This window comes from Podarcis vaucheri, assembly GCF_965113315.1.
Source record: "Podarcis vaucheri genome assembly, chromosome: 11".
NCBI classification, from domain to species: Eukaryota; Metazoa; Chordata; class Lepidosauria; order Squamata; family Lacertidae; genus Podarcis; species Podarcis vaucheri.
Window position 1 is genome coordinate 3,834,371 of NC_138749.1, and position 9,711 is coordinate 3,844,081.

The window sequence follows — 9,711 nt, forward strand, 5'->3', positions numbered from 1 at the left end:
GGACCAGGAATAGGTGGGGCAGTGAGAAGTACCTCCCTGTACTTACGTCATGCAGGTGACGGTGATGATGGCATGGTACAGGACAGAAATAGAGAAAGATCCCAACGCCTCCTCTTCAATGATTTCCTGTTGTGGGGAAGCACACAGCACGTCAGAGACCTGGAGGCACCATCGCTGCCACCACCACTTCAAGCCCTGACTTGTGCTCTCTCTCCAGCCCAGCCCTCTGGACAGCACCTTTGCAGCTGGCAACTGGGTCCTCCCAGGGGAGAAGAGTGGGCTTCCTGGATCTGGGAATCAGATCCATCTTTCAGCTGGACAGAGCTCTACCTCAGAAGAAGGTAAGATCAGCCTTCTGGACCAGGCCAATAGCCCATCTAGTCCAGCATCCTGTTCTCACAGCGGTGAGAAACCAGGGAGCAGACCATGAGCCCAAGAGCTCTCTCCCCGCCTGTGGCTTCCAGCAACTGATGTTCAGAAACATTGCTTCCTTCCTCTGTGGAGGTAGAACATAGCAATCATGGCTAGGAGCCATGGACAGCCCTCTCCTCCTGGGAGAACCCAGCCTCTTTTCCTTAGGCGCTGGTGAGATCCTGCTGAGGTTGCCACAATGGAGGGCTGCCTTGCAAGAGGGTTGGGAAACTTGAGCTGGAGCAGAACGTGACCACCCAGAAATTGTTTGGGGCCAGATGCTCAGAACCTGCAACACCGACATTTTACCAGAGCTAGACCTACACAGCTATAAAAAAAAACAAAAAAACGCTCTGGAAAAACCCCATGAGATTCCCCTCTTTTTATCTTTTTTCTTTACTCACAATGATGCAGATGGTGAGCTCCACTTTGTGTGGGAAGATGACATGTCCCACATTCGTTTGCACAAGCGCCTTGGTTGTTAGAACGGCTGCCTTCATAAGGCTCTTTTTCAGAGCCTCGTCCTAAAAGGAGAAGGGATTTTATGAAATTGAGATTGAATCAAAATCACAAGGCAACATAAAGCCACACTGACCCTAACCCTAATTCTAATCCTTACCCTAACACGAACCCAACCCTAAAATTAACCCTAAGCCTAACCCAGAAATGGTCTTGTTAGAGAGTAAAATTCATGTTAAATTGCTGTTTTAGGGGTTGTTTTTAAAAGTCTGGAAGTGATTAATCCATTTTGCATTACTTTCTATGGGAAAACGCTCCTTGGTTTTGGAACGCTTTGGTTTTAGAACAGACTTCCATAACAGATAAGGTTTGAGAACCAAGGTACCACTGTAATACCCCATTTGGTCCTAAGTGTGGAGTCAGTATACACCCCAGTCTACAACTCTTCCGTGGATGAAGCCAGAGACCCTGCCCTAGGGCCCAGTCTGAAGGCATGTGGTGCAAGGACCTTGACGGAGCTCAGGAGGTCTGCTCAGTGCCGAGAGAACAAGCAACAGAAGTCCTTGGGAAAATGAGAGCCATACCTTCCTGGTGTTCTGGAATTGGAAGAGGAGCTCTGCCACGATGAGCTCAATGAAGCGCAGGAGGTCTTCAGGCCGCGCTCCAAGAGCCATCTGCCCGTAGCAAAGTATGATGGTGATACTGGCATTCCTCTCCCCTGTATTCTGGAGGGAAAGGGTGGGGGAAGTGAGTTTGGGGCAACACACTCCTGGGTTTCATTTTTCTTGCCTCCTTTGAACAAATCACAGTGAATATTATCCATCCTTTGGGGCGTTTGAAGTAACACTTGATGGACGTTAACTGAAAATGGAAGGAAAAGGTTCTGATCTCCTTCCAGCTGGGTTGGAGAAGAAGTGGAGAGTCGGGGGCACATGACCCCAAGGCCCCCTCAGGTTATGGAACTGTTAGATGTGCACGCAGTTACTATGCCTTTGTAACAATTCGCCTCATTTACAAATATATGGAGGTGAACACAGAGAGTGATACTCAACTATGCTTTGCTTCAAGTAGACTGGTTGAAATGAATGGGCCCAACTTAGTCATGTTCATTAAATTCAATGGGTCTACTCTAAAACATAGTGGAATGTGGCCAGCAGGCACTCCCATAAGGCAGATGAACGCTTGCCCGAGAGCACCCCATTTTCAAAATCTGGTTGCAGCTGAAACCTCTCTCCTCTTTCTCTCTGCCACTCCCAACCTGCCGACTGCCTTCTCTCTTGGGTTTTGCTCCCTCCCCTCAGTTGGTGTCCCCTCTTCCAAACACTAAGAGGTTCTTCATTCAAAACTTTCTGACAGCGGAACACTCTCCCTCAGGAGGTTGTGGACTCTCCTTCATCGAAGGCTGGAGGACCATCTGTCAGGGATGCTTGAGCTGAGATCCCTGCATTGCAGGGGGTTGGACTAGATGACCCTTGGGGTCCCTTCCAACTCTACAACTCTGTGATTCTATCTTCTATGGTAACCAGGAGACAACCCCCCTCCCACCAAAATTAGCTTCCACTATTGAAGAAATGCCAGCCAAGCATCCAACAACCAAGCTAAAAACATGAGTCAGTGCACTTTTGTATTGCTTGCACTTTGGGGATGACCAATGGTTTCTAACAAATCTGTTTGGCTGACTGACTGAGCAAAAGGATCAGATTAGATCTAGGATCTGGAGCCACAGAGACAGGACTGCTGGAGCCCACGTCAGAAGGATGGCTGAGACATACACCCAGAGGAAGTTTCTGGCCTTACATACTGAGAGCATTAGCAGATCGAATTCCTTTATTGGAATGGTAAGGATCACATCCCTTGAAAAAGGGCATATTTTGAAATGGAGGAGGATTCATTCTCTTCCAACACAGGTCTGTTTTTTTAGATCAGGCATTCCCAAACTCGGCCCTCCAGATGTTTTGGGACTACAACTCCCACATCCCTAGCTAACAGGACCAGTGGTCAGGGATGGTGGGAAGTGTAGTCCCAAAACATCTGGAGGGCTGAGTTTGGGGATGCCTGTTCTAGATAATAGGAACCCAGAGGCTCTTTCGCATGCTTTGATGTGGATCTAAATAGCAGCTAAGGACCCAATAAATTGAGAGAAAAAGGGAAAAAAGAAATTTTAAAACAAATAATGGAATCATAGAATCATAGAATCATAGAGTTGGAAGAGACCACAAGGGCCATCGAGTCCAACCCCCTGCCAAGCAGGAAACACCATCAGAGCACTCCTGACATATGGTTGTCAAGCCTCTGCTTAAAGACCTCCAAAGTAGGAGACTCCACCACACTCCTTGGCAGCAAATTCCACTGTCAAACAGCTCTTACTGTCAGGAAGTTCTTCCTAATGTTTAGGTGGAATCTTCTTTCTTGTAGTTTGGATCCATTGCTCCGTGTCCGCTTCTCCGGAGCAGCAGAAAACAACCTTTCTCCCTCCCCTATGTGACATCCTTTTATATATTTGAACATGGCTATCATATCACCCCTTAACCTCCTCTTCTCCAGGCTAAACATGCCCAGCTCCCTTAGCCGTTCCTCATAAGGTATCGTTTCCAGGCCTTTGACCATTTTGGTTGCCCTCCTCTGGACACGTTCCAGTTTGTCAGTGTCCTTTTTGAACTGTGGTGCCCAGAACTGGACACAGTACTCCAGGTGTGGTCTGACCAGAGCAGAATACAGTGGCACTATTACTTCCCTTGATCTAGATGCTATACTCCTATTGATGCAGCCCAGAATTGCATTGGCTTGGAGAATGAGAAGAGATTGGTTACCAGTCCTGAAGATAAAAAACTAAAATGAATATTAAAGTGTTACAAGCACAATTTGCAAAGACAATAAACAGAGAAGTAGAATGGAGATAAATAAGAAAGAAAAGAAGTTATTTTTATATGCAGTGACAGCAGCAAGAATACTGATGGCCCAGAAATGGAAACAGGAGGAGCTATCTACGATAGAAGAATGGAGAACTAAAATGATGGACTATGCAGAACTGGACAGAATGACTGGAAGGATCCAGAATCGACGAGACCGAAGATTTAAAGAAGATTGGGAAAAGTTTATCCAGTATAAGCAAAAACTGAGTGATAATCAAATTACGTTTGTAAGTTTTAAGGAAGCTCTATGAGGGGAAATGATTAAAATGGCAGAAATGTGTTAAAAGTAATAAAGGGAAGGAATTGCAGACAAATTGAGGGAAGTCAAAAAGAGAAGTAAGATTTAATTAAGATGTATGGAGTGTATGAATTTGTTTTTTGTATTTGAAAACCAATAAAAATATAATATATATAAAAAAATAGCAGCTAAGGACCCAATCTGCCAGGATCTTCTTAACCTGGTGCCCTTCAGATATTGTTGTGCTCCAGCTCCCATCGTGTCTAACAATTGGCCATGCTGTCTGGGGCTGATGGGAGTTCCAGTTCAAAACACACAGATGGGGAAGGGGCACCAGGTTGGGGATGGCTGAGCTACGCTCTTGCAATGCTCCTTCCTCATTTGACACACTTACCTCAGACATCTCCATCTTCCTTGCAATGACTGCATGGCCGAAATCACGCAGCGCCATCAGCATCTGAGATAAATGGCAGTATGAAGCCACACCGACAGCCTCAGAAATTCCCTAGGGAGAATGATGCACGTGTTATAAGGAAAAAACTGCTCCTTTTCCCTTATGGGGTACCCAAGAGCCCATAGAGTCCTTTTGCAGGTTCTCTATTGGTAGGAGAAAATAACAGGCCAACCAGAGAATCTTGAGAAGCAAAGCAGCTAGTAAGCCTGATTTTTATGAACTGTTGCAACAGGGTGCTCACAACCCCACGCAGGAGGCAGGAGGGACCCCGAACAATGACACGCAAGACATTTTGAATTTGCCCACCCTGGAGCCCAAGACCCGCCCCCCCCCATATATTATACATACATCAGAGAAGGGGAGATCTACAACAGAATCCTGTCTGACACAAAAATGTTGGTGGGGTTACCTGGCTGCTAATGGGTTTACCTGGACAGCCTGGCTATTCTTTCGTGATGAAAACTACGGTACTTAGTTCCTGAGTCCAGGTCACAGGCTCACCCTAATCATATCTTAAATGTGCCCTTATGGCAGGATTTGTGAGCAAAGAGACAATGGGGAGGTTTTTCTCATTTCCTCCCTCCTTGCAGAGAAACATTTGAGGTCAGTTTGGGAGAGACAAAATGGTTTCAGGACTTTTTCCCTGTACTGTTTCAGACATGCGGTTTATATACTTATTTATTTATTTATGTGTTTGCTTGGTACACTTATTTTATATCTTAGACCTTATAATTCTCATAACACACGTCAATCTGCACTTTCAGAAACAATGTTTGAAACAAAACATTGCTATCTTTCAAAATTTGCACAGGTAATTTTGTGATGCAGTCATCCAACCAATGTTTGAATAAATGTGCTCTATTAGTGGGATCTGCTGGCAAAAACGTGTACATTTGTCAAAACCGTGTAGCACTGCCTAGGACTTTATGGGAACACAGGAATTCACTCACCTCTCGGACTGTTTTCTCTTCAAGAGGCAACTTTAGAAGTAAGTGCAAGTATTGGTGGACTGTATCTTTGTTGCTGGAATCCCGTAGTTTGAGTCCGTAGTATCTATAGAGGACAGTCTAAGGGGTGGGGAAGGTTTGGGTGAGTCACAGTGAGGATGAGGCATCAGGCATAAGCCTGCATTTTATTAATGTTTGATCAGGACTTGTATATTAAAGAGAGAGCTTAAAGATTTTCAAAAGTTTCATGCCAGGCAGACCAGCTGCTTAAGAAAACACTGGCAATGTTTTCCTCCTAGACAAAGGGGCCCCTTGATCTATAGCAGAAAACAATTCTCAAAGTCGTAAAAGCTGGAATTACAGACTGAGTAAGGACACTGACCCTACATGTTACAGAAGATAAAAAAGGCAGAGACCAAACATAATTAGGAATGGGTAAATAGTAAAATAAAACCGTTAAACTTGAGCCACAGGACAAAAGGCCAAGAGCACATGGAAACAAAGCAACTGGCTAGGAGAAGGGGGAGAGTGTAAACAGGGGAAGAGGCTTTTTTTCCTATTTTATTTTGAGGCTGTAAACTGTTTCTTCCTTTTTACTTTGAGGAAGTTTATCCTTCTAAAAAGCTATCTATGATAACGTATGAAATATGCTGGCTTAAATGTAATTATTAAGAAATGCTAGATTCTTATTTCATATAGTTGTATTTTGAAATTAAGTCAGCCATCAGCCTAGCCCCCCTGTCGGACAGGAGACGCCAATCGAGCGCTCATGACAGATGGCTGTCGGGCCTTTGTTTAAAGACCTCCAAAAGGAGATATTTCATTGATGATGCATGAGAATATGAACCCAAGGTCTCTGACATCTGTTCAAGATAAAATTTAAAAATTATTAACCATCTGTTTTGGAGGGCAAGGAAGGCAAGAGGTGAGCTGGTAATTAAGATTCCTTGTTGAGACACATGTAAGATATATTACTACTTATTTGTCATTTATAGATGTAACAATATATAGCTCTTTGTGTTCCATATAAGGACAGAAGGATATGGGTGTATCTTTTAGAAATTGGTTATAGCAATCAGCCAATAGGAAATTCAACCAGGCTGATTGAACAGAGGCAGCCACAGGAGGAGCAAAGGGGGCTGGATTAAGGGAATATAAGTGCTGGCCATAATGGCAGGAGGCCAGGCCAGAGCTTGGTAGCCATATACCACTGTGCCTCTCATTTATTTGTCTGACAAATAAATTAATTTCTCTGTTGCTGCGTTGAATATTTCATTCCAGCTAAGCGTTAACCACAAGCAGGGTGCTACAAGGAGACCCCACCAGTTACATAAACTGCTTTTCGAAAACCAAAGAATTTCAATTTTACCTTCTGAAAATGTCAGGTAATGCTTAATAATAATAATAAGAAGAAGAATAATAGAAATAATAGAAATAATAATAGATTGCAAGTACTAGACAATTGTTTTAATGATTTGTATGCAATTTGACACACAGTTTACTTACCACATGAAACTAAATTATATTAATTTAACCACAGTATCTTCTGAAATCCCAACTCTTTAGTACCCCTCATTTGAGGAATTTGAAAGCTGAAAAGTTCAGCATGTCCTAATTGCTCTGCCTCCACAGCTGGAGGCAGGAATGCTTCTGAATACCAGTTGCTGGAAACCACAGGAGGGGGAAGGCCTCTGTGTTCGAATTTTGCTTTCAAATTTCCCATGGGCATCTGACAGTAAGAGCTGTTTGACAGTGGAATTTGCTGCCAAGGAGTGTGGTGGAGTCTCCTTCTTTGGAGGTCTTTAAGCAGAGGCTTGACAACCATATGTCAGGAGTGCTCTGATGGTTTTTCCTGCTTGGCAGAGGGTTGGACTCGATGGCCCTTGTGGTCTCTTCCAACTCTATGATTCTATGATTCTATCTGGTTGGCCACTGTGAGATAAGGATCCTGGACTGTGCAGGCTGCTGCTCTTACCCAGCAGGCTCCTCTTTCGTTCTTACGACACACTTTTGTCCTAGATAAACTGACCCTAGGTTCTTCCCGCTTTTTAAGAAAACTAGTACCTGCACCCGCAGCCTCTTATGGGTCTCCCCACCCACCCTGCGTGACTGAAATTGGGAGAGGGTGTTCTCTTTTCTGGCACCCCACCTACGCCACAGTGGGGCTACCTTTGAAGGTGACCCGGAAACTACAACTAATCCAGAACGCGGCAGCTAGACTGGTGACTGGGAGCGGCCGCAGAGACCACATAACACCGGTCTTGAAAGACCTACATTGGCTGCCAGTACATTTCCGAGCACAATTCAAAGTGTTGGTGCTAACCTTTAAAGCCCTAAACGGCCTCGGTCCAGTATACCTGAAGGAGCGTCTCCACCCCCATCGTTCTGCCCGGACACTGAGGTCCAGCTCCGAGGGCCTTCTGGCGGTTCCCTCACTGCGAGAAGCCAAGTTACAGGGAACCAGGCAGAGGGCCTTCTCGGTAGTGGCGCCTTCCCTGTGGAACGCCCTCCCAGCAGATGTCAAAGAGAACAACAACTACCAGGCTTTTAGAAGACATCTGAAGGCAGCCCTGTTTCAGGAAGCTTTTAATGTTTGATGTATTATAGTATTTTAATATTCTTTTGGAAGCCGCCCAGAGTGGCTGGGGAAAACCTGAGCAGCAGGTTGCGTTCAGACGATCTCCTTGTATTCCCTGCGGGGACAGCCAGAAGAGGCAGAGTTGGTCAACTTGCTCAATGAGGGAGACTGCCAAACGCTCTGCCCCCTCTCTTTTCCCAAAGGGGGAAAGGGGGAGCCAACTGCTGTGGACCCTCGGGCTCAGAAGAAACCAGAGTTCCGTCTGCACCAGACATTAGAAGCCCCATGAATGATCTTGCTTCCCCCACAGAACCCTTGTTCAAAGCTCCTTAAAATATTAGTGTTAGATCAGGGTTTCCCAAACTTGGGTTTCCAGCTGTTTTTGGACTACAACGCCCATCACTCCTAGCTAGCAGGACCAGTGGTCAGGGACAATGGGAATTGCAGTTCTAAAACAGCTGGAGACCAGATTTTTACGGCCCTCTCTAGCTTGTCCCTCAGGGCCTGAGTGTGCTAAGCAGGAGAGGGGGGACGACCTCCCACGCTCCTTGAAGAAAATGTTTTGCTGGAAGTTCACCCTTCCCACAGGAGGTCATTCCAGGTGAATTGTGTTCATGTTCAAGCCAAATAACCAAAAGAGAGAAAGGTAGAGGTTTTGCTTGCTGACGCTTACTGAGGAAGCCTGCACTCTGATTGGCTTGGTAGTTGTGAGGGAGCTTTGCCTCTGAATGTTTTGTTCAGTGTCTCCCTGCTATGTACAAGGCCTGTGCTAAGAAAGAAAGTAAAACTTCTCTGTTCTTCTTTCCTCAGATTGTATGCTGCCCACCCCACCCCACCCGGTGTCATCTACGATACTCAGAACTTACCTTCTCATGTCCTGACTTAGAGGTCTTCTGCTGGCCAGGGACTGCTGCTCTCAGGTTTGAGGCAGCTGAATCCTGGGACAAGATAGTCGATTTTCTGTGGACACTGGAGGTCTGCTTTTAAAGTCGGAAAGAAAAGGGAATAAAATTAAGAAAAGTGTCGGTTTTTTTGTCTAGAGAACAGTTGCCATTTATTTGCCACTTGTCTTCTCTTTAAAAAATATGCATGCCTAGAAATAGACTAGACTAGAAATATCATAATTATCTGTCTATGCATTTCTAACAGTATAACCAAATCAGTAGTTTTTGATATAACTGCAAAAAACAACTCTGAACATTTATTATTCCCAAAATCTTACTGGCTAGTGATTTGAGTCATGATTTTAAATTGATTTGATTTAAATCAACTCTACCCTGCATCATAAAGGATGCGGGTGGCGCTGTGGGTAAAACCTCAGCGCCTAGGGCTTGCCGATCGCATGGTCGGCGGTTCGAATCCCCGTGGCGGGGTGAGCTCCCGTTGCTCGGTCCCAGCGCCTGCCCACCTAGCAGTTCGAAAGCACCCCTAAGTGCAAGTAGATAAATAGGGACCGCTTTCTAGCGGGAAGGTAAACGGCGTTTCCGTGTGCTGCGCTGGTGCTGGCTCGCCAGAGCAGCTTCGTCACGCTGGCCACGTGACCCGGAAGTGTCTGCGGACAGCTAGGGCCCCCGGCCTCTTAAGCGAGATGGGCGCGCAACCCTAGAGTCGGACACGACTGGCCCGTATGGACAGGGGTACCTTTACCTTTACCTTTAGCCTGCATCACACGCACCTGGGGAGCTGGCTGGAGGTGTTTGAGGATGGTGTCC